Here is a 15,852-nt window from a genome sequence, read left to right as displayed (position 1 = left end):
TTGAAACCAGGCCAGTAAGATGGACAGAGAGTTAAATCCTAGGTAGGCATACAAGGACCAGACACTAACCACCCTGTAAGTTTTCTGTGAGACTCGAGCCCCCATTCAACTAGCTTCTCAGAATCTCCAAGTTTCTTGGAACTGTAGAATCTAGACTGGGGTGGTGGATCACCAGGTCAATTGCTTGTTGTGCAAACACAAAGACCTGAGTTCAAATTCCTAGCTGACTTTTGCTCAAATTTTAATCATCTATTAGTCATCTATTAGTCACTTTCATTGTGATAAAACACCTGAGATAACAACATAAGGAGGAGGTTTTGTTTTGGATCACAGTTTCGGTTATGATGCCCTGGTCTCATCAGGCATGCAACAGGTCAAAGCATCATGCAACTGTAGGCATAAAGGAGCAACACTGAAGGGGACAGGGAGGAAGGGTCTGGGGACATGGAATAGTCTATTAAGGCACATCTCCACTACCCTCATTTCCCCAGTCAGGACCATGCCCTAAGAGTCACTAAATGACAAGCACAACTATGTGTTAATCCACTGGCAGATAGGCACAGCTCCCATGATCTTATAAATAGGTCTCCATGGGTTTTCTTCTCCTGGGCATCTATAATTCCATCTCAGTGGCCAAACTGCCCCACTTTCAACGTCTTCTGAGTGTCTTTATATTCTACCTTCTCATACCCCTATCCCCCTTTCAGAACACACAGTAACTTAACCACCTTCTCTATGTGGCTCTAAAGAGGAGGAGGAGGAGGCCAAGGGAGAATTTGAAGAGATCCTGGCAGCCACTTCTCTGTTTGCACTGTTGTATTGCTACATGGTGTTGAGAAGAACTTCTGAGAGAGGCTCTTTCTGAGTCAATATCACATCGTATTACTACAGGGGTCACACCAGAGTAGGGGAAAGTTCCTTCCTTGTAGTCATATCTGAGTGCTCTTCATAGGGACAAGCTAAATTATTGGGAACTAGTTACTCTTCCCTAATGAAAATTATTTCTCTATCCTGCATCTTATTTGTCATCTTTCTATTTATAGTTTTCAAAATTACTGTTTGCAGCATTGTTATTCGATAAATAGAAAGGCAACTAGTAGCTTCGCAGAATCTCCAAGCTCCTTGGAACTGCAGAATCTTGACTGGGGAGATGGATCATTGGGTAAAGACCTGAGTTCAAATCTCCTGTACCCAGGTTAAATTTGGGCTCAACAGTACACAACTGTAATGCTGATGTTAGAAAGTGATAGGGGCTCACTGATCATCCAGAATGACCAATTCATGTGATCCAAGTTTAGTGAAAGACTCCACCTCCAAAAAACAAAAAAACAAACCAACCAACCAACCAAACAAACAAACAAAACCACACAAACTGTACATCAATAGAGGATGATGCCTGTGTCAACTTCTGGCATCTACACATGCATAAATAAGCATCTCCACCTGTATATACAACACACACACACACACACACACACACACACACACACACACACACACACCACATATGCTCTCGTGCATACACACACACCACAATGCAGAACCTCAGTCCCAACAGGAAGACATCATTTTGCAGGTGACTCAGGCACACTGGACTGAAAATTCTGCTAGTTAAGGACAGACTGCTGCCAAGCTGTGGCCTTAGTCTTACTCCAAAAATGCCTGTCCATAGGTCATTTGTGGTCAAGGCCATTGTCTTTACAAGAGTCTTCCAGAGGCTTTCTTGAAACTCAAGGCTGATGATTTGCATGATTTTTTTCTTGCTATAACCAGTTGTGACTTGTACTCCATTCAGTAGCAGTCCCTGAGAGCGTGGATGTCAATGCATCCATGGAGGAGGGGAAGAAAGGAAATTTAGGAAGAACTGTGGGGCAAACCAAGATAATTCCTTCTGTTGCTCAACCCAAGAGCAATGGAATAATTTCTTACAGGTATATACATAATGGTAAGATTCTTCCTTCTATCAGCGTGCAGATTCTTTAGCACAGATCAAAGCATCCTTCCTGTTGGTCAGGGTACCAAAAAGGCATGCTTGTCATCCCAGCCCTTGTGAAGTAGAGGCAGGCAGAGTACCAGCTCAAGACCAGCCTGAGCTGCAAAGTGAGACCCTGTCCTAAACTACAACAACAGGAAATCAACTTCATATATTTATAGAGGCCCATTTTACCCTGCACCATCTCTTACCTCGTTACCCTTCCCATCTGTGTCATTTATATTATTTAAGATCTGAAAAATATTCAGCGTGTACTAGCCATGAAAAATGTGTTGTTCCTCCCTAAACAATGAGACCAAACACAGGATTTTACATAATTCCCACAAACCATCGTCTACTGTTCTTAGTAGCATGTTGAGGTGGGACACTGGGGAGTTTGTACAAGAAAATTTGTTTTAATGGATGGAAAGAAAAGAAACAAAGACTTATTCTGATAACTTTATTTCATGGAAAATGATAAAGCTCATGTGTTTTACAAAAGCTATCTACTTCTCCCTACAGCAAGACAGTAAACTGGACTATTCCCCGGATATTGAACAGAAAAATCCCAACATGCCTCTAGGAATGTATTCCTTTCTGACACCTTGAAAAGTCTCTGAAAAAATCATTAGGCATAAGAATAACTATTTTGTTTATTTTTAGGGAAAATACTGTATTTATAGTTTCCTATAGTGCCTATTTGGGATAAGATCTGAAGAACCAATATGTTTCATACTCCCTACATTCCCTCTGCAAAAGCCAAGGGCATTGCTAAATGGGAAAGCTGACTGCCAGATTTCTGCTATGTGTCCTTGAGCTAAAGCAAACACATATCCTGCCATGATTGTTTACTTTGATTTTTTTTCCCCCTCAAAAGTTCCATTCTGGACAATAAATTGTATAGTCGCTCTCTCTGAAACTGATAGCTGTTGCTCACCTCACCAAGGTTTGCCTATCCTGAAAAGGTTCAAACTAGGAACAGTCAAGTTACCTGCCATCATCCAGCTACCCCCACCCCTTGCTGCAGGGAACCTCTACTGAGAAACAACCCACCCTGCTAACAAATGCACGTGCTGACCCAGTAAATCCCTCACTATTTTCTAGCTTTCATAAGTCAGAAAGCCTTTCTTTGAAACACCTACTTTACCTTTCAGTTGGGAGCAAAAGAAAACCTATTCCTGGGTAACCGTATTTCCAGCTAGGGAGGCAAGTGAGAAATCGCCTCCATTTTGCCCTCCCCCACCTCATTTTTTTCACACATGCAGCATTCAGAAAACTCTGTCCAAGAATATTACTCTATGAAGAAAAAAAAACATCATCTCAAAATTATTAAAATCTCTGTGGGAATTCATGATTAATTTTAAGGCCTGGCAGATTAAAATACATTATTATGTACACTCTGGTGCACCCTTTCAGATATTCTCAGAATCTGATTTTGCTCTCTTGATACACACCAATGACTCTACATGTATCTAGTAGATTGCAAGGAATAGATTAGCATTAAAGAGGCAGTATTGTGTTGTTAGGTTGTTATATGTAACTTGTGCTCATACATTAAGAAAAATGTACCTGGCATTCCCTGGGACATGACCAGGCCTCTTAAAAAAAAAAAAAGTGAATGAGGGAGATGATCATTAATAACTTTGTGACAATACAGTATGGCAGTTATTCTGCAATTCTGACCTTTGCCGGTTTTGCTTGCATTTTTATTCAGTTCCCAGACAGAAGACAGATCGCAACCACCTGCTGGGACCACAGACACGGGTTTCAAAAGTTTTCAAATTTCCTACTTCCCAATCATAGGCAAGTGTCCTTCTGGCTTCTCCTAGGGAGGTCACCGTGACAGCTGGAAAGGGAAGGCAACACCAGGTTCCTCCTCTGTGTGAAGGATAGAGGGCAACTTCCCTGAAAACCAGACCAACAGAATCCCCAAGCAAAACTGCTCATGTCTCTTCCTGATGTCACCCAATTACTCTGACAGGGAAATGAACTGCCCTCTTCTGCTCCCTTTACTGTTCTTCCTCCTCGTAGAACATCAAAAAAAAAAAAAAAAATGTGCCTGCTTCTTGATGCCCGGAAGCAGGTATGGGTTGCTCCAGTGTGAGCTGTGTGTCTCCAATCAAGGCATCCTGAGGTGGTTTGCACACCTGTCAAATAGTATTTGTGCAAGCAGAGATACAAAGTTTTGGCTCAGAAAAGTCCCAGAGCTTCACAGTGCAAATAACAAACAGAAATACTTTAAGTCAGAAACATCAGTACACCACATTTGACATTTTTCCTTATTAAGCAGAACGATGCAGCCAAATAAGCAAATCAGCTAGAAGCTGTGCCTTGAAAGGTGTGCAAAGTGGGCTTGAGGCTCTCTCCTGCCTATGCCACACTCAGTCCCCAAAAAACTGTCAGTTGTATTTCTTCTCCACTTCTATAAAATATTGAGGACTACTTTATGTGTAGGTTTACTCCCAACATTCTGTTACTGAACAACAGTATCCACTGCTTTGACATGGTTCTCTTCCCTCCATCAGGCTTGATCCTCTTTTACGTCCAACCCCCAGACCTCCGTTCACCGTCCTCCACCCACCCCATCCCCAGTTGCCTACTTGCAGTTGTAGTCTTGCTCAAATCTTGTCACTCCAGGAATATTCCTCCAAGAAAGAAGGCTGTGTGCATTTGCTGCATCCTGCATCAGGGCATGTCTCCAATCTTAAGAGCTTCGGGAGAACACATGTGTGTGTTTATAAAGTTGCTATACAATTCCTGACTCCTGTAACTAACTGTGGGCACTCTATTTCTGAGATATCTTTATAAGTATATGCACATTCACACTGGCCACTCACACAAACATCTTTGCTTACTATTTTTAGGCGCACTGTAGCACTTTGGAGAGTATATTGTTTGTAATAAGATCCCGGTGGTAGCAGTGACCTGGATTTATTGTCAGTGTTGAAATCTCAGGCGTTATCTCCTGTAGTTGGGCTTAGGACCATTTGGTCCTAAGCAATCTAAAGCGTCTTCTGGATTTTTATCCTTCTAATATCTAACATTCCAGAACAATTCTTCTAAATAGCATGTTAATGTGTTTTCCAGATAAATATTAAATAGTGTTTCAAGGCTAAAAAGCTAGTTCATTCCATAAAATTCTTACTACAAAGCATGAACAACTAAATTTTATCCCAGTATTCCACCTTAATAAATTGGCTGTGTTAGTATAGCATTAGAATCCTGGTACTTAAGGGGTAGAATCAGACAGATCTCTGGGGCTTACTGGCCAACCAACCTGGCCTACTTAGTTAGCTCCACGTCAATGAGGCCTTCTCTGGAAAACCAAGATGAACAGCTCTGGTCTCCACAGCTACATGCACAAGCACCTACACGTACATAAATGCACCATCAATCAATCAATCAATCAATCCACCAATCACTAATGGTTCCACTATATTTACAAGAAACGATGTTGTCTAAATTAATGAAGGTGGGGAAGTGTTCTGGAGAACAGGACATCATGACAGCATTGGATAGAGAACTCTTTGAATATGTACATAGGTCCTTGAGTCTTTCAAGACAGTGAGAAAATTGTCAAAAAAAAAAAAAAAGTTCATATCACAGAGGGGATTTCTATTGATCAGTGCAATTCTGCCCTGCAGGTCAAATAAGACTCAGGCCTTCTCTGACCTCCAAAGCAGGACTTCAGGAAGAAGCTCAAGAGGTAAGAAGGCAGCCAAAGAACTGCCCCTGCTGAAGGCTGGTCACTTATCCTAGGCAAGGAAATTCCAAGATCCTGTCACAATGTCAAAGGCAAAGAGGAATGCTTTATCAATTTCTTATAAAGCAAATTCTTAATAAAAAACCTGTATTGTCACTACTAAATATGAATTTATGCACATACATAGGAGACAGTTGTATATGATATATATATATATATATATATATATATATATATATATATTGCACATATACACGAGAAAGAATTGTATGAGCATTATGTATATACACAGGAAAGAATTATATATGCATATGTGTACACAGGAGAGAATTGACATGACTGTGATGTATGTGAGAAAAAGATGTAAGGACAGGGGCCAAAGAATGGGAAAGATTTCTCAACACATAACAGTATCTTTCACTTCTTTTCATTTTGTTCATGATCTTCACCTCAAGAAAGATCAAACATAAAAAGTATAAATAAAAAATAAAATCAGTCCTGAATATTTCTTGTTTTCTCTCATCTGTGATTCCTAGATCTTAATCCCCAGATATGAATTTACAACATAAAGCAACCACAGAAACCAGGATATTATAAAAGGACAGATGCTTCAGGAGTGCCAGGGAGGGAACTAGTGGGATGCAGGTGTCTAAAGTCAAAGATGGAATAATGGGAAGTGGGAGTTCAGGCAGGGAAGATGTTGGAAGGTCAGCACAGAAGGAGCAGGGGGGACACAAAACACTGAGGTTGCTTGATAAAGCCTCTATGGATCATGTCTTTTATATTTACATAAATTATACACAATGCATACAACTGTACATACATTCATATGCACCTGCGCACGCGCACGCGCGCACACACACTATCTTAAAAGAAGTTGAACTATGTGGGCTGACAATGCTTCCCAGAAGAACCATAGACTAATAAAACCCCCAATACCAGATAATAGAAACCTCCTTTGCAAGAGTTGACCAGGGTAATCCAAGATACACCCACAACAATAGAGTATATCAACATAGCCCTCAGTTGCCTCTCAGCTTGAGGGTGAGTCCCTATTTCTGAAGATATTATACATACAGGACACATGACTCAGGTCACTGGAGCTGGATCTGACCTGATTGCCTCTTTCCTGTTGTCTAGCCTTCCGGGCTCCAGAAAATAATATGCAAGTTGCTAAGGGAGGGAAGCAATTAAATAGCCCACCCAGCTGCCCACCCAGCTGAAACATCTATGAACCATGACAATTACCATCATGAAATAATATGCATAAAAGATCAAGAGGTGGCACTTGAATGTAGTTGGCAACCAATGGCTATCTAATTGGACTTAAGGCCCACTCAAAAGGAGAGAACGCATACCTAGTACTAGAAAGCTAGTCAGCTTCCTAGGACTATTGAGGTCATGCCTCTTAGGAAAGTATGTACTACTGCCACTTTGCTAGAGAGCATAGTGTCTTACTACATTCTAAATTGTATCCACATAGCCATAGGTAAGTGTAGCTGTCATTCCTCATCAAAGATGCTTGTTTCTTTTTGGAGACTATCATAGAAAATCATGATTGGACATAATGCAGAGATCAATGATTCATGCTAGGCCCAGCCCCAGTGGAAATGTCTACATCACAACTTGTACATCTATTGGATACAATGCAAACTTATCAATCCTGAAATCGTATACACACAAACAACAAAAAGCAGCCAGAGGTTTGCATATGTGTGCATATGTAACAAATATAATCAAAGAAAAAGAGGTTATCAACTTGGAAATAAAGGGTCAATGGAGAGGCTGGAAGGAGAATGGGGAGTATGGAAGTGATGTAATTCTATTTCAATTAAAACATTTAAAAATAAAACAATTTAGATAAAATGGTCTATGAATTTAAAATTTTACAATTAAACATCACATTGCATTTTAGAAAAGAAAGAAGTGGCATAATACAAGAGAAGAGCAACAGTTTTTAAAGTTTAAACTCTAACATTATTGCCCCAATTCCAGAAATTGTCTCCTTGACCTGGAGAAGCTACTCAGCCTCCCTCACATCTCGCGTCTACTCCAAGAAGAAGTTACAAAAGCAATACATCTGCAGGAATACTCTGAAGTTCAACCGTGGTCACAGTACCTGGAAAGCCATGTTGACATATCTTGGTAGCTTGAGTTTTCCCTCTTCATCCACACCATAAAGGAAAAAGGCGATCCTCTGATGTCGTATGTAAAGACATAAGAAAAGACAAGATTCCAGAAAAGGAAAGAGCCCAAGAGCTGGTCCTTGTGGAGACATAATAAGGAAATCAGATCTTTAAAAGCCAAGAACTTAGCCTGATCTACTTGCATAGGCCTTTTATCCCAGCTACTGGAGTGGCTGAGATAGGAAGATTGAGGGATCGGGACCTGTCTGTGTTACATAGTGACCAGTAAATTAAAAGAGCCTGCCTTGAGAATAAAGGGTTTGGACTAGAGATAGTTTCTAGATAGTGCTTTCTATTCCTGATTGATAAAATGCTTGCTTTGCTATCATGAAGACATGATTTTGATGTCCGGAACTCAGGCTAAAATTCCAGAAGTATATGTAGTTTCTTCCAAGAAAATGGATTCTAGAGATAGGCTACTCACATTAGTTTGAAGGCCAGGGAAGTATCTGGAATGGTCTTGGTCATACCGATATCATAAAGGCCTTTTGTGCTGTTAGACACCACTAATCCCAGTTGTGGGAGTATGGAGGAGCCCCTGGCTATACAGGTAATATAAGGGTCGTTTGGATTTCTAGCCACCTCTGGTCCTGGTTCTAAGAACTTGATATGGGCTGTACCTTCAGATAACACGGATCACCGGGTTGTTAGTCACCTCTACTTCACAGCCTTCTGAATGAAAGAACAGGTTTTTATATCCAATCCTTCAAAAGGGCAGTTCTTCATGCTTCGTATTCCTGGTTTCCCTGGAGATGTGTAAGTACAAGGAGCTTCACACTCCCAACATTCAGGAAGAGGTAAAGTAGACGCTCCTTGGAGGTTTGGAAAAGAACCAAAGGACCACTGTGGTGGCACACTATGAAACTATGAAGCTTGGGATTTTGTAAGGAAATTGTATCATACGTCTATCCAGTGGAATGCCCCTGGCCATCTACCAGACCCTTTGGTGACAAAAATGAGAATATTCACTGCTACCACTAGTTCCTAAACACTGTTGTATGCTCTTAACTAAAGATATTATTACTCTATGCCAAAGAAGGTCTCAGTCGGTATTTTACGAACAAGGAGATGGGAGCATAAAGAGATAAAGTCGTTTTTCCAGTAAGTTAAGGAGCTGGAATTCAGAGCCTAGCAGTCAGATTCCAGGATCCACAATCTTTGTCACTAGAGAACACCTTTGAGTTCCTGGCTCTGCTCTTTGCTCCTGATGAGACAGTGTGTGATGAAGGAAGGAGGGGTCCCCGGTTATCATAAGCAGGGACTAGCATCAGTGGTCAGCACCGCCATGATGCTCTACTTACAAAGGGCCACACCCTGGTGTGCGATCAGGCTTGTGCCTTTACTCCATCTCAGCAACCCACACAGAAACTTCCATGACTATGCACTTCTGAGCACAGACAGACTGAGCACTAAAGATTGAATAACTTGTCCAGTGTTATTTCTAAATTCCTTCATCTCCATGGTCTTGAGTTGTTTCCTCTTCTGGATAGAAATAGATCAAATGTTGGTGGCAGATTTATTAGCTTTGATGCCCACAAAAGACTGGTAAAACTGAGAAGTGACAAAAATTCACTGCGAACATCCATATTTGGTAGAATTTTCCTTCTGGTAGTACACTCAATTACCAGAAGCTCCTCAAGTGATAGAAATAAGTGCCTGTAATATACCCCAAAGGACTGTACCACTAACCTAACCTAAGGATATCCCTGAACAGGGACACACATACACACACCACCTTTAATTGCCCTGTTTTCCTGACTTAAAACTAGTATTATAATTTAGGGTTAATATAAAAAGTAAAATTTGGGTTCGTGTCTGCTCCAACATTTCAGCTTTCACAGTAGTGTGGCCTAACACTTCACATAGTCTAGGGCCAGGATGAGTTAAGCTTCATTGTGTTAAGATTCCAACTTACAGTCAGAGATAAAACCCCACCTAGGTTTCCTAACGCATCACAGTGGAGTGCTCACTGAATCCCAAATGTTCTACAGTATTAATTCCCCTTTGTATTGGGGACGGCTTAGCCAGCAACTCTGGGCAGATCTGTGAGTGGGAAAAAGAAGCAAGGAGAGAAAGAAGGGATGGGTAACCACTGGGGCGTAAATTGAGGGAAGTCAGCCATTCATAAAAGGATTCCAGAGTCAACATTTAAAGGGTTTCTTTGTAAATTTGTCACTCAATTTTTCCCCCTTCCCTTGACATACGATCTTTTAAACAGTGGCAAAACCTAGTTTAAATCTTACAATGAAGAAGAAAGAAGTTTGTCCATCATTCAAAACCACAGTAAGTGTCCGTAGCTGCAGCTCCTGCTGAAGAATGTGTTTGTGTATTCCTTATTTATTCACATACCCTTCCTAGCAGGCACAAGGATAGGAATGGTGATAGAATGTAAACAAAAAGAGACAATGCCTTTGATTTTATTGAATTTATAGTCTACTAATAGAGAAAACCAATAAACTAGTACATGTTCAAATAAACTTATATTCATAAATATTATGGAGGGAAGTAGCAGAAATGGGAGTAATACCTTGGGACTATATTAAATTGAGTAGCTGGAGTAGAAAACAGATTTAGAAAATCATATAAAAGAGCAGATTTTCCTATTCAATTAAGCCTTTAAAAAAAAAAAAAAAACAAGCATCTCCATTGTGAAGGCATGGCTACACCCCTGGGTTTGGCTGTTACGCTACTGAGACAGAGAATATGGAAAATGCAGAGAAAGGCAAGACATATCATTAGAATGCCCTGAGATGGCTGTTCGATGGTAGGCAAGAGATTGCTGACATGTGCAAAAGAATTGGGAATGTCTTCAAAGAGGGGGACTGCTGATCTGAGTTGGATAGATGGATTAAAAACTCAATAAAATAATAATGATCTGGTACAGAGCGTTGGAATAATGCAAAGAAGGGGCTGGAGAGATGACTCAGTGGTTAAGAGCACCATTTGCTCTTCCCTAGGTCATGAGTTCAATTCCCCAACAACCACATGGTAGCTCATAACCATCTGTAATGGATCTGATGCCCTCTTCTGGTGTATCAGTGACAGGATGCTCATATACATTAAATAAACAAATAAATCTTTAAAACAAACAAAGAAACAAGGAATAGTGCAACGAAGAAGGCTGGCGTGGCTACTGAGATCACATCCTGCGCTGTGGAAAGCTAAAGAGATTTAATCAAGGCAGGAGTTCTATGTCGTCCATTTTTGAGAAAGGTCATCTTGGCAACCCATGAGGGAGCTGGGAGACGGAGGAGGTCGGACTCAAGGGGAGCACTCTTCCTATCGTGCCTCACTAGTTACTCCTGAAGGGCATCAGCTTAAGGTCCCACACTGCTGAAGAGCCCTCGCTCAGAACTGGGAGCCACTCTGACCTCTGCTGGTGAACAATCTCTAGAGGAGGGCTTGAAATCCAGCAGGTGTGAGAAACAAATATGAGGTAGTCCCTTCCTCAGGAAAACAAATCTACATCCTCAAATCGCTGTGTCACTCCACCCTGTGCATGCCTAGGAAAACCCTCATCTGCAACTCATTAGTACTTTATCAATCAACTACTGAATGAACACACACACACACACACACACACACAATTGCAATGTTCTCCAAAGACAGTCACCATGAAGAAGCTCCTTCCCATGGGGAAGTAGTTAGTTCTCCTAAAATTGAGTTTGAGTGTAGCCAGATAACCCTGAGATCACTAGCCACATCTCAGTAACAAGCAAACATGGCATGGGGTAAGGACAGTGCAGATCCTCCTCATCTGGAAGAACTGCTGGTTTTAAACACGCAGCTGTCCTTGGGCAGGTTTTAACTTCTTATTTGAAAACGTAAGGAGTCACTCTCAACCATCCCTGTTCTTGTCCATTGCTCTGTCACCAATGCTACAGCACGCACGGTGATGTGTCAAGCAGTGCTTTGCAGTAAGAGGCCACACTGACCAGAACTCAGTAGGAAGAAGATGTATTTTCATAGGTAAAAATGATAAATACCATCACCGTCACTCAAAAGCAGCGATGGGACAAAAAACATGCACTCAGGCTTTTCCCAACAGCTAATCCTTTCCTCTTCAATATGAAGGTATTCCCTTTGTAGCTCAGTCTCACTCATCCTCTCTCTCTCTCTCTCTCTCTCTCTCTCTCTCTCTCTCTCTCTCTCNTCTCTCTCTCTCTCTCTCTCTCTCTCTCTCTCTCTCACACACACACACACACACACACACACACACACACACACACACACACACACACACACCAGTGTCCCCAGTTTAGAAAACAAATAAACTCCTCTCACCTGTGGTAAAACTTGAAAACTAGCATTGTTATTCAGAAAAATAGCTACACTGATCACAAAGCCTGGGAAATCAGTGTTTGTTTTGTTTTGTTTTGTTTTGTTTGGGGCGTTGGTTGCTTGGTTGGTTGTTTTTTGCTTCATTTTGTTTTGGTTTGTTTGTTGTTGTTTCTCTCTCTCTCTCTCTCTCTCTCTCTCTCTCTCTCTCTCTCTCTCTCTCTCTCTCTCGGTTTGTTTGTTTTTGTGCCTTCTGGGGCAGCCTTTCGCTCCTGACTTCAGAACTATGTGCATACTATGACACTGGGTATGAGCCCCGCCTTGCAAAGCCAAATACCAGGAATACTTCCCTGGAGTGCCCCGTGCTCTGAGACTTTCATACTTTCCTCTGAAAATGAATTGCGATTTTCTCCTCACGTAATTATTTTTTCTTAATAGTTTTTCTACTTTCTAGTTCTATGCTTGCCTCTTCCGTCTACCTCAGAAAAGATGTTCTCAGATTCATCTCACATGAGTGAGAAATTGTCACCTCAGCCACTAAACTCCAGTCAGGGAGAAGATGGAGTTAAGAGGGGGATAGAAATGAGCTTCCTGTGTAGTTTTAAAGGGGGAGCCTTGGATGCAGGGTTCAGACACCCTATTTCCAGCCCCTGGCCAAGTGAGGCACTCCATTTTACCATCCTCAGAGGTGATAAACCTGAGGGCAAGGGAAAACAAGCAATAAGGCAACCTTGTCATGCAGCTCAAGATTTTTAAAACGCATTAACTATAATTTTTTAGATAGTCACAACCCAGTGAACCATTCAAAGTGACCCGGCTCACTGAACCAAACTGAACTGAACAGATGGAACCCCACCCCTCCCGTGCTTGAGCGGCCGCTCCAACAATGCAGAGGCTTCTTTTAATTCCATCCTCTCAGAAGCCTACCTCACTCAGACAAACATGTGGGGGAACACATCTGTCATTGGTACATTTGGCCGTTCTACGGCCACCTAAAACTGGAACATGATACCCACCCACAGTGCTTGGCAGTCTGATGATGTTTGTGATTGCCTCCAGTCTCTGGAAAAGCTCTCTTTGAGGCGGGGCAGCCTCTCTCTCGATTCTGTGTGCTCCAGGCCTGTGTCAGATTGCACAGCCTTTCTCCTGTCCTATTCTCCCCCTCGGCCCGCAGCAGAAGCTGTACCTATGACCACACTTCTAGAAACCTGTCTCATTGTACAGAACCTTCCAGGCACATTTAGTAATACAGACTTTGAAAATGAAATCTCTCTTCCTCAACCTCTTTTTGTTGAGGGTGGGACATAAAACTGAGAGTCTTTTTCTCATGAATCACAAATTGGCATCCCACGGTACCAAAATCCAGTAACTGTGGTCTTTGGTATTCTGAAATTTAAAAATCCCGAATATTCCAAAGAACAACAGTATATAACGGTTAGGAAATGAAAATCAAAGACCTTTCAGGGCTCCCCGGCAAGGAGGAATCAGTGAGAATATCTCACAGAAAGAGAGACATAAAAGGTTAAAATTGTGGCAAAATAAGAATAAAACCCAGAGACCAAAACAGGGCCATCTGTATCTACACAGACTTTAGAAAAATAGAAATTAGAGAGGTTTCATTATACTGAGGTTCACGTGACCGGGGAAGCAGTAAAACAAACTGTGTTCCGGCCTCCGGATGAGGTCTTGGAAGTGGAACGTGGATGGGTGCACATTTGTTTGTTTTAGTCTGCAGTGCTTTAAGTGTTAATTAACACAGCGCACCGCTTCATCTCAGTGTGTACGACCCTTGATGTCTCCACACCAGCCCCCACAGAGCCTTCCTGGGACAATTCGGTTTGGCCTTCTGGCTTCCGGGCAGGGCAGCAAAATATAAACTTTATCGACAAAGCAGAGTTTGCCTCTGTTTTGGGAGTATGAGCAGTCTAGCTGCTGACTCTCAGCCATCACTGGTCGGGGAGGGGGGAAGGGGAAAGGGAGGGGTGATGGGAGGAGATGCTAATCTGCTCCTTTTGAGGTAGCTTGCTGCTCAACTCTGATCAGAAACTAGTTCAATAAGGATAAAAGGAAAAGTTGGTGGCCTAGCTTCTTAGCTTTGACTTCAATCTCCAGTTCTCTGTAACATTTTCTGTCAAGTAGAAAATAAACCTGAAAAATGTGCATGTTCTTTATTATTATTGTCATTATCATCATCATTAACCATTACTGTTTTTGTGTCTATATTTCTGTATACATGTGTATGTATGGTTGATGCTAGGTGTCTTCTGTAATCAGTCTCCACCTTATTTTTTGAGATCGAATCTCCAGCTAACCATGGAGCTTACAGACTAAATGGACTGACTAGCCAGCAAGTGCTAGGCCTGTCTCTGCCTATTCACCACCGGGACTGTATACTGTGTTCCAAAACTGCACCTGGGGTTTGCGTAAGTTCTGCCGTCAGAACCCAGGCCTTCATGCTTAAACAGCCATGATTTGCCAACTGAGCCATCCACCGCCCAATTCCACTCTGTTTCTCTTCACCAACATAGCCAGAGAGCCTGGGGCAAAAATCCCAGCTCCCAATTATTTGTCAGATTTCTCTATGCATGCAACTGATCTTTCCCTTGCTAACGCTGAGAGAGAGGCTGACTCATGTTCAACTGATGCATTAATTCAGCCATTATGATATCCTGCATCTACTCTGTTGTCTGTGCAGTCTACGAGACTATGGAGACAAGATAATTAATCAGGCAATTCTTGCCTTAAAGAATGTCCAGGGGTGAGCGAACACATGGAACTAACAACAAATACAGTGGCTGTCTTCACTGGTCTGCATTGCTTGGGATCTGTTCATTTCCGAACAAACCGGGAAACAAAATGCTCCTGCCAAACAGCTGGGATGGCACCAGAAGCATTTTTGTATGTGTCTCAAATGCCTGCCGAGACCAAGGAAGCGCCCCCCCCCACCCCCCAGCAAGAAGTTTTCGGAGTGGGATGGGCGGGTGTTTTCTTTTGCCAAGTATCTTTGTGTCCTTGTCCCGAAATGGTCACAACCACAGCATTTAGATGTCATCTGGAATTTCTCCATCACTCTCCAGCTCTGGGATGAGATGGGGGAGCCATAGAGTGCGCTCTCCTCAGCCAATCTGAGGGTTTCAGCAGGGATCCCTCCAGCTCCAGATGCCTATTTGTGTCTCATCTGTTTGATGGCTTTCCTCACCTCATAAAAAACTTTGGGGGGATTTTAACATTGCCACTGATTGTGAGTTGTTGGGTGGAGTTGAAAACACTCCCACTGAGAAAATAATTCCCACCAAAGACCTTGAAATGCTCTTTTCACTGTGTGTTGACACTGTCTCTTCTTGCTGAGCCTATGGGCACTGAATTGACTTTGCTATGATATCTCACCACCAGCCCTGATTGGTGAAGGACTCTATATATCTCTATTTTTGCATATGAACATAGGGGTATCTTTTGTTTCGGATCTAAGACAAAGACAAATGATCAAAAGCAAGAAAATTACAACAGATCTATATTCAATGTTATATGTTAACATGACACAAGCTGGACTCATTTGAGAGGAGAGAGCCTAAATTTTGAAAATGCTTTCATTTCTTAGGCAAATGGATGGATCTGGAGGATATCATCCTGAGTGAGGTAACCCAATCACAAAAGAAGTCACTTGATATGCATTCACTGATAAGTGGATATTAGCCCAGAAACTTAGAATACCC

This window comes from Mus pahari, chromosome 15 (genome assembly GCF_900095145.1).
Source record: "Mus pahari chromosome 15, PAHARI_EIJ_v1.1, whole genome shotgun sequence".
Taxonomy (NCBI): domain Eukaryota; kingdom Metazoa; phylum Chordata; class Mammalia; order Rodentia; family Muridae; genus Mus; species Mus pahari.
This window is presented reverse-complemented; position numbering follows the sequence as displayed.